Below are 16715 nucleotides of genomic sequence, written 5' to 3' on the forward strand. Positions count from 1 at the left end.
TATGTCCGATCCGGTACAATATTTTAATTTTGCGAGTTGCGTCAAATAATTATCTTAACGATACGACGGAAAGTGATAAGGAAATTGATGGTTGATGTGAAATGTGTTAAATGACTGCGCGTAAATTAAAAAGAGTTTAATGCGTTTGCAACTGAAATAAACTCATGTCACTATAGATAACGGCAACATTGTTAAATTATAACATGAACGGAGATCTTCGTTCGCATTAAGTGATAGCAAACTTAGAATATTTAATTTAAAAACACATTATTTATATACATTATTAGATAAGAGGACTCTTAATATGAAGGGTCTAAGTTACAGAGAGCCTGTTTAATTTGTATATGTAAATTCGCGACTGTAACGCTGATAAATATAAATCGGTCAAGTTAATCATTGAATTTGTCTGAATTGCGACACTCACGGCAAATAATCGGGCGCATTAATTCATGTTAAAGAAAAAAAAGAAAAATAAAAACGGAGGCTTCGAACGTTATTTACATTTAATATCGCGCCTGAAATATTCTTATCGAATCTTTTGAAACGATGCCCGTCAAACGATCCCTCTGCTTACGTGATCGAATTCACTTCTCGTGAACGCGAGCGAGATTTATCGTGCAAACTTGATTGACCCGCGCACACAAAGTTAATCTCTACATCTACTTTACGAAGGTAAATCTAATTAGAGTGAGACTGAGACAAGAATCGTTGCCGGCGACGCAATGAAAAGTGTATCTCAGGCTGTTCAAGGTACGAAAACATGCTAGCGATAAATGTTACAGGAAATTGCTAAACAAGGCTCTGTGGGTCAATTCTAACTGCACTCGGTGCATTTTGAGCGTGATGCACAAGGATGAATGTATTCCCTGGAATAATGATTAATGGTCGCTCCGCAGTTAATTTCCTCTTCGTACCGACTGTGAAATTTTTCGGAATTACGCGTAAAATCACATTAAGGTTAATTAGTGATTATCTCGTGTCGTTGCAGGGCTAGATCTTTGACTAATCTAGTAAGTTGGCAAAAAAGCCATGTCGTTCTTCCTCTATGTAAATGAAAGGCATTTTTTTTACATACAAAGGAAAACCTTTCATTTCCATAGAAAATAAAACGACATGACCTTTCTGCCAACCTAATAGAATTCCACTTATCTCGCGTTCTATTGTCAGGTCCTGCGCACAATAGAGGAACATTATATATTAGGAATAAGAATTAAAATTTCAGAATCAGTTTCCTTAATTAATGTTAAACGTAATGCACAGGAAATATGAATAAAATTTGAGACATAAATGTATCGTGCAAGACATAACGTAATTTATTATCCATCTATACAGTTAATTGAGAAATCTGATTCTAAAATTCTAGTTCTTAATATCTGATATTCCTCGATTGTGCACATGGTTCTCCTTATTTAAAAAAAAATATTATTGGGAACTATTCGCATCCAATAATTTCTATTATTAAAAATTTATTGAGTTTCCAATAATTTTTTCAAGAGTCCTTTTTTTAATAGTATTTTTTTATAACAACTAACATTCTATTAATCAATACGAAACATAAATTTTTATTAATCTTCAAATTCTATTAATTAATAACAATTACAGATAATAAATCGGACCAAGCTATTCTCGGACCTGTTCACGCATTTTGTATTTGCATAAAAATGTTGCGAGATTAAAAAAAATTATTCTGATGCCGCGCCGACATCTGCGATTACGTCGATATCTGCGATTACGAAATACTAAAAGTATTTCAGCAGTCTCGGCTGATTAATAAATAAGCAATCAATTTTTCTTGCTTCTCATGCGCCCGTTCGAAATAGTTTATCGTAGATCGAGTTTTTGCAGCACGTGATTACATATCAACACAGTTTGAATTTTATTTTTGTTAAGCTCAAGAATGTGATTGTTCAGCAAACGAAAATAAATTTAAATCAATTAAAATTTGCAATTCATATAAATTACATATGGAACTTAGATAGTTTCATGTTCCCGTTATATTATTTTTGGATTCAGATAAAATACAAAATAAACTATTAATTTTGAATTCGGATGAATTCATGTTCCCATTACTTCTGTATTTAAATGAATTGAAATGCGAAATGAGCTAAATATTTATCACCTTGAATCTTGATATAATCTTATCCATATTAGTCGAGTTCCGATTGTAATGATGTATCATTTCATCCCTGTTAATTACTAACGGTACACAAAGGTAAAATGATCCCTAAGTGCGTAATATTATTTAATATTAAATAATATTCCTGAAATATTAATAAAAATATTAATAAAAATTATATATCCACTCTTGATAATATTATTACAAAAAAGTAAATAATTATTTATTTCAATATTATAGATTACCGAGAAATCATAATTTTTTAATGTAATAATAATAATTATAAAGTTTATGAATAAAATAGCTTCATGCATAATAATTTATATTAATTTCTGACCGCAATAATATTCGTAAAACATCACTGGATATTGAAGTAATATACTACGAATATTATATAAAAACATATAACCACAACATTTTCAATATTAAAAAATATTTAAAAATATTGAATAATTTCTTTTGGAATATTGATAGTAATATTATTTTAATTTTTAATAATATTCTTATTATATTCTAGGAATATTGTATGCTTATAGGGATACATTATACGCATCATGCGCTTACGGAACTTCAGCCATTATATTATTTTTTAATACAAGTGGGTTCGAAAAATCTGAAGCGCGAATTCGAAAATGCCGAAATGAATTTATTTCTATTCATTTCAATTCGTTTGCTGGGCAATTAATTAATTAACGCGCGTTCGAGAAAGCGAAGCTCGCGATCGGTCGCGATCGCAACAGATCACTTTTCGAAGCGCGTCGCGCGCCTGCAGACGATCGTTTCTTTATTTTTAATTATCGTTTTTGATCCCCAAGTGTCTCCCCCCAGAGTGTGGCTTCGTTACGAACGGCGAACGGCTCGGCGATCGCGAATCGCGACACCGATCCGCGGCACCGTCGCGGTGGCGCCCTCTGCGCAGCGAATATCAACACTAGGCCTCGCCGGAATCATGTGTTTGCTCAGTATGTTGCGGCCCTTGCTTACGTGCGGTTGTGTCGCGCGGGAGTGATTCGAGTGCCGAGCGATCGAGTCGAATCGAGAACCGTGGCGAGAGAGAGAGAGAGAGAGAGAGAAGGAGAGAGCACGCGCGCGCGCGCGCGTCAGCATAGAGAATTCGAGTTAAACTAATAACGACAGGAGGAAAACTGTGGCAGCCGATCGCTCGCTGCACGTTGTCATCGTCGATCAGTCGATCGCGATCGGTTTATCGGCCCTCGCGTATTCCCGAGGCCACCGGAGCGTCGCGGAGCGACACGCGATCGCAGGCGCGCGTCTCGCGAGCGAGTTCCGCGGATCTGGAAAACGGAAAAGGCGCGAGAGACGCACTCTCGCGCTCCCTCTCCTCCCGACGCCGCTGGCTGCCGTTGTTTGCTCTCCCGTCGGCCTTTCGCGCCAGCTCCGAGCGTCTTCCGCGTTGTCCACTTTGCGCGCGCGCGCGCACGCGCGCGCCCCTCGGATTGTGGCCGGCGATTACCGTAGCAGTGGTGTGAATTTAATTTTCGTCCCTCGATCGGTCCCGCCGCGGTTTCGCGAGACCCCGCTCGGCGAAAGGGGAGAGGGACAGTGTCGGAAAAGTCCGGAAGTTGTTCGACTTTTTCACCGGGAATCCAACAACATCGAGAATCACCTGAGAATCGGGGATGTTGAGATAGTCTTCTCTCTCTTCCCCTCCCCCCACCCCCGCTGCCCGCCAGCCCGCCCCGTTCAACCACGCGGGATTGGATTACCATGCTGGACACGGCCACGAGTCGCAGGTAAAGACATATACCACGCAAAAACCTTTCCTCGCCACGATTTTCGTCGCCACCTTGTTCTCTCTCTCTCTTTCTCTCTTTCTCTCTTTCTCTGTCGCTCTCGCTTGTCATACTACGCCGTCTCTTTCTCGCCGAATCGCGCGAGTCCAAAGCGACGCGCGCAGGAACGCTCGCTGCGTGTTGTACAAACGCGAGGGAAGTTCGCGTTCTCGGACGCGAGCGCGAAAGACCGTCGCCGATTGGACGAACGCCAGCCGCAGATATGCGGAAATTCTCGAGAGGAATATTCCCTCGCGCGCGTGTCACTGCGGCGTGTAGCGCGTCTCGCCGTTCGTCGGTGCATCGCGCTGCTGCCGCCGCGCGCTGCGGGATCGCGATGCCCTCCTCGTCCTGTCGATATATTTCGGCCCCCTTTTAAGCGTCGTCTACAAACAGTCGTTACGATGTTAATATATGATTTTTTTCTTCTTTGATTGGTCCGTCGCAGAGGCGTAACGTCGTAACAACTGCATTGTAGACAACGCTTTACGATCCGACCGTCCCGCGACGGAAACGCGAATCGAATCGAATCGAATCCCGACGGCGAGCGTGCGAGGCGCTCGCTCGGTCCGCGATCGGGGCGCAAGCCGCTAAAATTCTCTCGCGATAGGCGCTTTTTCGACCCCCTTCACACGACGACTCGGACGGAACGATAAGCGCGCGGACCGTTCCTATTTCAATATCGGAAACGCGTACTCGACTTATCTTATCGCGTGAGATTCTTTTAATTGGAGCCATCGGGGGGGAAGAAACGGGAAATAAACACCGAAATCTTCCGCGAGAGCGTTTCGCGGGGCCCCGGTCGGTTGCTTGGCGCTATTTAGCAGTGGCTAACGGGAACCTTAATACACGATCAGTAATAATTGAATCGATAGTATCGATGGTGCGCGACAATATTTTACAACCCAAGATCACTTCTGCGATTACGTAAAGATGTGGAACTGTGCTGATGAAAATACTGACACGTCCTCTTCTCACGGCCAGTATTACCGCTCTCCAAAGTCTCGTAGAGTGAAACGTTACTCTGAAAGAGTGAAATTTGAGTTTGCAATTTTTCGAGTGATTTGTCACTTTAATAAAAAGTAAAAACTCGCTCCCGTAGAGTGAAAATTGAGCTTGTTAATTTTTCGAGCGACTTGTCACTCTAAGAAGAATAAAAAATTCGCTTCTGTAGAGTGAAAATTGAGCCTGTGCAATTTCTCGAGTGACTTGTCGCTGTAACAAGAGTAAAAACCTAATTCCCGTGCGATGAAAATTGAGCCTGTTAATTTTTCGGCTGATTTGTCATTGTAACAAGAGTAAAAGTTCACTCGCGTAGAATGAAAATTGAGCCTGTGCAATTTTTCGCTCTACGAGATTTAAAGAGTATCAATATCATCCCTACCACTGCGACGATACCGACGCTCGAGAATCGAGTTTGGATCACTGTCAATATTCTACATCAGTCCGTCAGTATTAATCGTACACGATCAATAGTGTTGTCAGCATTTGTTGATATTGACGGAATTGTTGATCGTGTAAGGCACTGTAACGGAGAACGCGATATCGCGGTTTCGGGCGCAATATCGCGCCTAGAGTCAAGACACAAATATCGCGACGTAATCGCGTGGGCGACCTATATTATTCATATGTATGCCGCGAACACGCGAGGAAGCGTGTTGTACGCGTGCTGGGCTTACATTTGTTTATTTTAACGTTTGCACGTGCTTCCGTAACGCTACGATAATATTGCGGAGATCTACGCGAGAACTCGGCGAGGTACTTATGTAAACATTCGGGAACGGGTTGTTGGAGTGTCTTGCATTTTTTTTTTTTTCTATTTTAAATATTTCCTTTGGTTTGTGCACGGAATACCGAATAACGTCGTATTTTTCTAAGCTCGCGAAAAGGACGCGGGTAGAATCGCACGTGTCAACATGCAGGCTGCCGCGTGACATTGATGTTGGCAAAAACGTGTCTGATAAAAACTCGTCTTGGTTCAGAGAATAAATATAGCGCTATTTAAATATTAAGGAAAAACTGGGAAACGACATTGCTTCTTTTTTCAATCGCCGTAATACATATGTATATTTCAATTTACATACAGTAACTCTCGCATACACGTTATTTATAATATTAGAAAAAGCAAAAGTGCTTCTTCGGTATAAATTACCAGCTATTTAGATAAGTTTATAATTGCAAATAATTTTCTTTGATAAGGTATTTCGGTTCGGAGGATCATTTTAAATGCACTTTTACGAATTTTTTGCTTTGAACTGAAAACATTTAGGCACTTTGGTGTTTCAAATATATGCATCCATTACTTCTTTAACTGTACAAAAATTTAATTTTGTCTTTGATCTTTTTTGATCTTTGTTTAAAGTCATTTGTAAATACCGAGCGATCACAAAAAAAAATCCCACGACCGTGCGTCCACGTGAATTGACGTCAGGAGACCATTTTTTTTAGCGCGGTTTTATAGCGCGCGATTGCGAGACAATGAGAAGAACGCTTTATAAATAACATAGCTACGCGCGAATTGAATATTGTTGTTTACAGAGCGTTTCTTCCACTCGCTCATCTATATAACAAAAACTGTACAGCTGGACTGTCTCTTGTCGCGAACACACGCTTGTCCGCAGATCTTTATCAATTAATTTCTTGCCACCTATTGTGAAAATGAAACTTCGGTGTGATGATCGTGGCATAAGAGTCGCGCGTCTGTACTCTGTGCCAAAGATCCGGGTTCAAATCCATCCAGAACATTAAGCTGAGTATACACACTTAACGAACGAACAGCAAACACAAGCGTTCATTGTTATCATTTGGTGGATGTGTATGTACGCCGAAGCGAATACGAATAGAACATTCGATTCGCGTCGTTCGGTCAATTCCCGTTCGGTCAATTCCCTCGTGAGGCGCTACATCAAAAATAGTTCGTGCGCGATGTATTCGCTATTGTTAGCTTTCCATCATAGCCTTCCAAGACAGCAATATTGTCCAAGATCGACTCACAAGACAACTTTAAGCAATCTTTAAGGGTTCTGCAAAATATCTTAAAATTGTCGATTTTAGATATTCCGCTCACTGGATTTTCTACCGTAATCGCATCGTAATCATATTCATAAGAGCATTATGCCGATTTCGTTGACTTTTTAACAATTGCATAGTACAATGGAGTGAACTGAGGAGAGAACTTGAAAATTAATAATAAGTTATAAAGGTTACGAATTATTGTGTAACAATTTATCTCCAAACGCACAATTCTAATTGTTGCCTATCTGAATATTAGCCAAAAAATTTCTCTTTCTTTTTATGTACGAGTATGGTACAAGCGGTAAAAATCGGGAATTACTACATACAGTGACCACCGAATCTGACCGCGAACTCGAATGTTCCTTCGTAGATGTGTACCCGGCTTTAGATTTTTAATTTATCATCACCTCTCGGGAGGTAGTAGTAAGGGAGGTAGTAGTAAACCACCGAGAGTACCATTGCCAAGACAGTCACGATGGAGCATTCATGAGCATGCATCAAATGGAGGGTGGTGACGACACTACAATCAAATTATCAATAAGTAATCGTAAGATCACAACTTGAGGTCTCGCTCTTCAGTCGTGCACTGATAAAAATGGGCAGCAGAATTTCATGTAACGTAACGGAAGTAACCTTCAAGCAGGTACATTAAAAACATTTATGCCCATTTCTACCAATGTAGATTAACTTTGATCTCAGTTTAACTTACTTCTTATCTTTTTCCAATTATTAGAACTAAAGAAAGATAAAGAGTAAGTTGAACTGAGATGAAAGTTAATCTGCGTTGGTGGAAATAGGCATTAATGTTGTAAAAAAATGCACTAAATTTTATGCACATGCTTTGATAGATTTTAGTTACAAATACGTTAAATTTAATGTATTTTAAATTTACATACACGTATAATGTTTAACTTAAAAACACATATTGAATTTCATAACATTTTTAATATGTATGAAGGACCTATTAGAGAGAGAAAGAGATAGTGAAAATCGTAAAATGATAATTGTTAATACAACGCTCCATAAGTATAAGAAAGAAGTAATCGAAATGTTAGGATTATGCACCTCTCTCTAGCTACGAGTTCTTAATAATTATCAAACATCGTTTTGCGACGGGCAGGAGTATTGTTAATAATTATCAGACACCCTGTATACATAAAATGTAGATGACTCATTTCTATTTATTACACACATAAACAAAGGTGTATAAACAATAAGTTATCTTATCAAATTTTTGACTTTGACGTTTAAAAGATATTCCAAGTGCCTTCCATTCTCACATTTCATTATTTTTGTCGCATAACTCTGTCGGAAATTTTTGACTTTATCTGTGCTACTCTGTAGACATTCGCTACTCGTTATACCTCTTATACATCATTTTTTATGACAATTAGAGTTTACAATGAATTAAAGATGGTAGATGTGAAGGGGGAAAGGGAACAGGGGCGACCAGACGATTCACCAGACATCCTATTCATTTTTCATTAAGAGCCTGTTTTAAATACTGCTTAATAATACACGATATTTACATACCGAAGCACGATGATAAGATAATCATTTGTTTACGCACGGCATGTGCTGAATAAAAACTAGCAAGATACTTATACGTTGAGAAAAAATTCGTAAATTTTTCCTATAAGTCACAAGTACTCCAGTAAGTATCTAACTCTAGTAAGATTAATTTTTAAATCTTAAGTTTAACAATTAATTAAGCACCTTTTTGTTCTTCAATTCAATGAACACTTGTCCGCATATCGAGCGCTCTTTCTTTAACACCCTATATAGTATTGTTCGCCAGCATTCAAACAGCTAGATGTCGTAGTATAATGACCTTCCAGTACAATAAGCTCAATTCAAAGTTTGTTGTATGGGAGAGAGAGATATTACCACGTATAACATCCGCGTCCGCGGGACAGCGGGGCAGAAGAGGTAGGGAGCAGGATGAGAGTTGTCTAATCACGTGATTCATGCGCGATGTTGAAGCTTATGAGAAACAATCCGAGCCGTCTGTTTAGTTGCAACAATTAGGTATTGAGAACACGGTCAACGTTCCGTCTCCGATTAAATGACACTTTGTTGCTCAATCGAACTAATCGCTCTTGATTAAGATTGCGATGATGATCGGGCAAAAAATTAGATTGCACTTGAACTTTATTTTAATGCCTGCACATTTCGTACATATATTTTTCGTTCTTTCAGTTTTGCGCGGCTCTTTATAAATTTTATTTATCAACGTTTCTTGTCGCAGAGCTTCGATAGCTTTTTTTTTTTAATCTTCAAATCGTAACGGGATTTCCTCGCGTAGCGTAGAACAGCAGGCCGAACTGTGCGCAAGAATGATATAAAAACGGGCTGACGAATCTGTAACTTAACACGATCGAAGTATCCGAATAAGGATAATGAGGAATGTGCGGGCTTTTCGAGACACCCTCGACATACCGTTTGCGCGAACCTTTGTACGTTGACTTTCTGCACAAAGTATCTCGCTTCTTGCAAAGTGTCCAGAGTCTTTGTATACACTTGGGTCTCTTTTCTTTACACGATAAATGTGTAACTGTGCAAAAAATAGTACAAAAAAAGTTGTTTAAAAATTGATTTGCAGGAAAGTATAAAACTCGTGTTAAAGTAAACTATATAAAAAGCAATTTAAAATATAGAAATGCATTCACTGAAAACAATTATTAAATAAAAGTTAATGTGTTGAGGAGAGTAAACCAAATATTTAAAAATATTGATTTTTTTATTTATCGTATGAAAAAAAACGTGCAAAAAAATGTGAATAAAACATGTTAAAAAAATCGTGTAACTGCGAATAAAACGTGTTAAAAAAATCGTATAACTGTGAATAAAACATGTTAAAAAAAAATCGTAACTGCGAATCGTGTAAAAAATATCCGAATGTATTGATTATGTATTGCTCATTTGCTGCAACGAAAAAAATGTAAAAACGAAATAATCGTTATCCTACTACGACCGCAAAGTGTATCAACACATTTAAATTAAGAAATTGGCCATGATGGTCGAAAGCGGATCTCAGTGCTCAATAATAATTTTAAATAATAAATGAGTTTATATGTACATATTTACAAGTTCCGCATATTTGCCGGACTTACGTTCATTTCCAACAACCAATGCGGATTAACTTCACGTCACTTTAATTTACTTTTCATCTTTTTCTAATTTTCAAAACTAGAAAAGGATTTAGAGTAAATTAAACCGTGATCCAAGTTAATCTTGGTGGAAATAGGACATTAAAATGCCGGACTAAAAAAAAATCAAAACTTTTCAGTTTTGAATTATTCAAATTTTGTGATGTTTTTACTTCGAGTTTTTGATGTATTAGCTAATTAGCTGATTGTAAAGAGATAAATATATCATTCGCAAGTAATTCTTTATTCAGCGTATTGAATTCTCATCAATTTCTTTTTTTTTTTCCAAGTAATTTAAAAGTGTCAATTCTATAGTAAATGAGCGATGTACATATAGAAGCGCGAATTGCCTCCTTCACATGCGCTTCGAGGTACAGATACCGCCACGCTCTTTGTTTTCCGCCGCGGCCACGGACGGACTTGCGAAGGATCGACTTTTCTCGGAACCATATACACGTGGTCGCGACACGCATACGCAGTCGGTTATGCTGATCTCCGTGTGAGTCACAGCCTTATTTTTCGCAAAAAGGAGGGAGCAAGGAAGAGGGACGCGCATTGAAGGAAACACCGCGGAACTTCATTAACGTCCGTACGCTTCTCGCAAACGGCGGCAACGGGCGACAGCGCGCTGCGCACCGCGTCCGTCGCATCGCCACTCGCCAGCGAAACGACCGCGCATAAATTCTTCCGTGTACGTTAATAAATTCCTGCGCGCGTAACGGACGTCGCAAGAAGAAAAAAAGAAATAAATGAATAAAAAGAAAGGGTCGAATCGGCGGGCCCGGCGATGCCCGGCGATGCCCGGCTAGTGTCGCGCTTGAAAACAAACTCATTAATACGCGCCGTGCGATAAACCTCGCGTATTGTGTCCCCGCCGCCTGTTATTTACACCCGACTGCGATTATAAACGCGCGTCTGTTTATTCCCCGTTTTCAGTCACCGTCTTCGCTATTCGCGTGGGATACGTTGAGGCTTTAGCCGCTTCATTTAGTCGCGCGCTACGTACCCTAGGATTACGACAAATATATACCGTCGTGACTGCTATTACCTCCACGTCCGGCTAATCAATTCCTAGATTGTTTCAATCTTTCGCGTGTTAAAGATGTTTTGGTTACTGTTACGCAATACGAACGAAAGTTATCGTTCGAAAACTGAAGGCTTCTCTAGATTTATTCATTTTTTTTTTTCCTAATCAACAACACAAAGTTTCGGTTGTGAATGCCCGAATTTTGGTCCTGAAACTAGCTGCAAAGAAGAAAACAATGAAAACTTTGATTTATAATGGTGTTTGCTGCGAAATTACTATATTCCGCTGCAGTTTCAAATCAATAATTTTTAACCGATTAAATGGATCTAAATGAATTTTTGCGCGAATGTTTATTAGAGTTTTATTGGTACATATATGTAAAAGTTTTAATTAATTGGCAATGTCAACTTTCCCATCAAATTTGCAAATAAGTATAAGTACTACAAAATGCAACTTTATATAAGAATCCAGAGTAAGCAATAACTTAAATAACTCTCTTAAACCAATAAGCGAATTGTGTTCAAGTTTCACATGGATACTCAAACGTAATACTAGAAAATTTTATGAAATTTTTATATTCTTTGTAATATTTCGACACACAATCCATATACTCTTAATTCGAGTCATCTGGCCGACGCAAGGTACACCGTCAGTGAGTTTACCCGCGAGTTCGCGAATTTTTTTTTCCTCTTAGAACGATCCTGCTCGTAGCTCCTGAGCGAGATGAAAATTCTGGTTTACCGAGAAAACGAGCGCGAGTCGAGGAAATCAATTTTGCTCTCGCGACGCGGATCAAAGGTTGCTACGATAAATATTCTCCGCCGGTCGTGGCGTCGGTCAGACAATAGTTTTCTGTTGTGTACTATTTTTAAAAAACCGTCCTCGGCAGAGGGGAATGGCGAATATGCGAGAATGGCGGAAGGTTGTTTAACCAGACCGATTGCCTCGATCGCGGCGATTATATCGTCGATTTTTATTGCGGTAAACACACGTCTCGTGTTCGCGCATGCTTTATTTGCGCGCGCGCCGTGCGGCGACTCTTTCCTCTTTCGTCAGCGATTTCGGCGTGATACGAAATGTGACAGCGATGAAAACATCAACGAGAGGAGGGCACGTATTTCAGGAAGGTGTGAAATTCAGTCACGACAAGTATTCCGGAATTTTCGTAACGTATACCTCGCGACAATAGCGTTCTCTTCGGGCATTCCAGTCAAGGCGTACATTTCTTATATATAGATTTCTTTTTTATTACTCTTAAATGAAGGCACGGAAAATTTTCATTTCAATTTAACACATTTGAATAATGAGACCGCCCACTCTGGTCGAAAGCTCGATCTTATTGATCAATAATTTTCTGCGAATTTACAAACATTTACAAAATTCCTCAAACTGCGCGCCGCGTACTTGCCGAACTTAAAACACAACTTTTTTTTTTTTAAGAAGAATCCAGAAATGTAATGTCACGAAAATTTAATTTGCTAGGAATCAATTTAATAACTTTTGATGCTTACAAGCATCTCTGTCCTTCCCTCATCTCGATAAATCAATTTAAATACGAATGTACACGGTGTAAGCGTGTGACAAGTTATTTTATCAATTTTATTGAATATTAGCGATGTTAGGTCACTAGGCGATTTTTTAGTCGCGCAGAAATTGTATGTACACAAACCTACAGGACTTTGTTATAAATAAGATCTATACGTAACAATGTAATCAGTTGTGCGGAGTTGAAAACGCGCAAGCGGCGATCAATCTCACCGAGCATGACGCATGACCGAGAAAAAAAACGTGCTTTCTAATTAATCAATCAAGTTAAATGGTTAACGGCCATAATTAGCCGCATGCGTAGCCCGAACGTTGAAATTATCCGATTAACCTGTGTTATTCCCATGCAGCCACCAACGAAGTACGGAATCCGCTGGTGTGCTCATTCAGAGTCGAATTACGCTAGTCTGTGCAAATTAAATTCTTCAGATACGATTCTCGATGGTTTAATATTCAACTGGAATAAAATCACGCGCCTCTCCCGTATTATCTTGATCGCGTGATCCCGTAATCGGCAAAACAGCGCCTCTCGCTCTACTGATCCTACTATCCGCTAATATTATGTAAACATCACTGAGAGAAATATTCGGTGAAGTAGATCGAACGTTTAATTGAACAGTGATCAACTGAATTTTATAATTATAATTATTAAATGTGTGCTTGTTTTAACCATAACCAAACGGTTTGTTAAATGTGATTAAGTTTGTGGCACCAGTAAGTACGAAATTCATTTGGTTACTATTCAACTAAACGTTTGATTGATATTTCTCTAAGTGAAAATATGATAAGTTTTATACCTTCGAATTAATTCGAGCTGATCACAGGAGTCGAATCTTTAAGAAATCTCGCGTCGATCTTTTTTACAACCAAAGTATGCAGAGATTCATTGTATAACTTTTCGTCAGCTCACTTTCTAAATTTCTTTTTAAAAGATTTAGATTACGTACGCGTTGCGAAATTGCGGTATTTTATGCATTTTTCAGACTTCTGACGAACAAAAGAAATTTCGCAGGAAGAAAAAAGATATAAAGATTCTTTCTACAATTCTACAGTTTCTTTCGCTCGTTCACTCGCTCTCTTCAAGAAATTCTATTTTAAAAGAATTAAATTTTACTCATGGTAAATGTTGCGAGTATAACTCCGAACGGACTACTAATAACGTTATTCACCGGTATCAGAGAAATTTAGCGAATATATTCCAGTCCTCAATTATTACAAATATCTGTGTCGAGCGGGATAAATCATGCGCATATCGCATGACCACAAACAGTGCTTCTCAACCTCAACGTGTGAACAATAAAGCGATGTAAACACATTCAGAGAAAATTTTCTTCGAATCCAAAAATATTTGAATGAAAAAATTTTTGCACTGCTATACGGTTAAACACAAGTTTCTTTCGTTTGAAGAAATTTTTTGCTTGTTTCTCTTATTGAAATTAAACAAATAGATTGTGCAACGCAAATATTTTCTTAAAAATGAAAGAAATATATATTTAAAACCAGAACAACTAAATTATTTCTTACACTTCTGTCAGTGTTTTCACTGAATTAAAAAATCATTTATTTAAATTAAACAAATAATTTGAACAAACTATTTATTTTAAAAAGCTAATAATGACATTTCTTGAAATTAAATAAATTTTTATTTTTTTTTAAAGGTATTATTTTTATTTCAACCTAAAAAAGAAGCAGGTTAAAGAAACAATTTCATCAATTTAAAAATGATTTTTCTTTTAGTGCAAAAGTGTTCGCCTGTCAAATCGAAATTTCAACTCGAATAAGTCATGCATGATTGTAGTATTTTTGTAAGCAGTATAATAGCAAAATTTTAAACCTGCTAATAGCGCTATAATAACACTTATCGACTTTTGAATTACGTGCGTGACACGCACGAAAATTCGGATTCACAGATTTGCGTGGACAACCGAAAGAATTCGTAGAAGTCGTATCTTTTTCTTTTCTTTTTTTTTTAGTATTATGTACAGCGCGCATGTCGGAATGTTTGGACTGTGCATTGGTGAGTCGGGCGCCAGCTTTGAAGACGAAATTTATTCACCGAACGTAGCGCACGTATGTGGAATGGACAAATATATCTTTATTCCCTTACGCGTGCAGCGTTAAAGTATATCAGTAGTGAGTTATTTTAAAAATGTGCTATGAAAGAAAGAAATAAAAAAATAGGATTTTGATAGCATTTTTAAAATACAATAGTAAAGAAGAGGGGGGATAATATGGCATCTATTTCCATTTTATTAAATACTTTTATTAGTAATTAATATTTTATATTGAAACTTGACCGATTATATTCGTCAAAGTTTAATAGATTCCAGACTTAAAACGATGAAATATTTATCATTTAGGATTTATGAAAATGTGACGCACTGCTGCATAGTCGATGCAGAAAGAAAAGTGATGATAATAATATGGTTAGCCTAAAAATAAATTTAAAGATTTAGTGTAACTTAAAAGAACACAATATTTTGTTACAAAATTTATATATTTTTAATTGTGATTTAGAATTTTCCTCATTTTAAATGTTCTAGCGTTCATAGATATTAGAGATATTTTATTTTTGTTTAACAAGCATAAAGTATCTAATGTCTTTGAACACAGCCCTATAGAGTGTGACGATTGATGATTATCGAAGAAATATTTCGATATGAAAATTTTGCTTAAAAAGCCATATTAACAAAATCCCATGTTATTGTTTAATTCTGCATGACTCGAAGTGTGTACAGCCGAATAAAAAGTTAAATAGCAGAGAAACACTCGAGTATACATACATTCGCGTGATACGCTTCACTTTAAAACTAATGAGAAAATATGTGTAATTAAGTGCTAAAATGCACCTTGACAAAGTTTTGAAGTAGAATTAAAAGTAAAAATATGACAATTGTCAGCTATTGGTACATTAGCGCCACTAAAAACGGCGGGCTACTAAACGAATAATTCCATAAGCAACTGTTAGAATTCGTCTTCTAATAACGAAGATAATAAGGGTAGCCGCATTATTCACGTTATTCATAACACCTCCTTCTTTATCGTTACGCGTTACGCAAAATTATCGACGTTTAGCGTTCGTAGTCGACATTTCTACGATATGTATATCCAACGTCATAACGACGCGTTTGTGTCACGTGAACGCGTGCCGAAACAACAGGTTTTTTTTTTCTACGTCAGAGCTTATTTGCATCTAACTTTTCTGGCATTTACATCCGTTGCGAGTGTGCCGCGCCGGAACGATAAAATCGCACGGACACAAAAAATTTGTGAAACAATCGGGGGGAATCCTAATAGCCAGTCATAGTCAGATTTGAGTGCTGATATTTCTTGTGTAATTTTATATATATTTTTTTGAGTTTACCAAACTGCGCGAATAAATTTTTGATTTTGAAACGTAGTTATGAGTTGAACAAGAAATAGTAATTCAATCGCGTTATTAGAGTAATAAACAATTTAGTAATAAATGATGCTATTAAACATCTAATGTGGTGACAATGATGCCAATAAAAAGTCTTTCTTTCTTAAAAAATTGTGATAATTTATTGCGAAAAATAACATCTCAATCGGTTATTAAAAATGTTTGCTCGTGCATAAATATTTTCGCAGAAATGATTAATAAACAATTAGATTGATGAGATTTACATTTGCATAATCTTTCTGTGCCGCGAATAAATGAATAAGTGATATCAGAAATAAATCCAAGTAAATATTCAAACGAATTACTCGCCACATTTTGTGAGCAAAAAAAAATATAATAACGTATTGAACCTTGCCCGATGCTTCGTAGGCTCAAAGCTGCCGCCCTACGTAATAATCGTAAGGGCGGTTGAATAATGACTGACGAGTGAATAATGCCATATAAGCAAGCATTAAGTAACGAGTGCCACTCATGCGCACTTGACGATGTACTTACCGTGAGCGTGATTACGAATACGGGTGTCTCGGCTGATCATGATGTTCCTTTCATTCAGGTCACCGATTAAAGAGCTGCAGATTTAACTCTCTCCGTTTCTTTACAAACCGGAGTGACTTCTGGATATACCAGATGTAATACACATACAGAGAAG

The 16715-nt window shown here is 37.7% G+C and overlaps 1 protein-coding gene across 1 annotated transcript in view; it reads left to right on the plus strand.

Moving 5' to 3' along the window:
- The first annotated feature begins 3681 nt into the window (after positions 1 to 3681).
- LOC105203750 (receptor-type guanylate cyclase Gyc76C) overlaps positions 3682 to 16715 on the plus strand; it is an 82286-nt gene continuing 69252 nt past the window's right edge. The window contains exon 1 of the mRNA XM_011172638.3: positions 3682 to 3870. The gene's annotated coding sequence lies outside the window, so the exon portion shown is untranslated. The remainder of the gene's footprint in view (positions 3871 to 16715) is intronic.

This window comes from Solenopsis invicta, chromosome 1 (assembly GCF_016802725.1).
Source record: "Solenopsis invicta isolate M01_SB chromosome 1, UNIL_Sinv_3.0, whole genome shotgun sequence".
In the NCBI taxonomy this organism is placed as follows: Eukaryota; Metazoa; Arthropoda; class Insecta; order Hymenoptera; family Formicidae; genus Solenopsis; species Solenopsis invicta.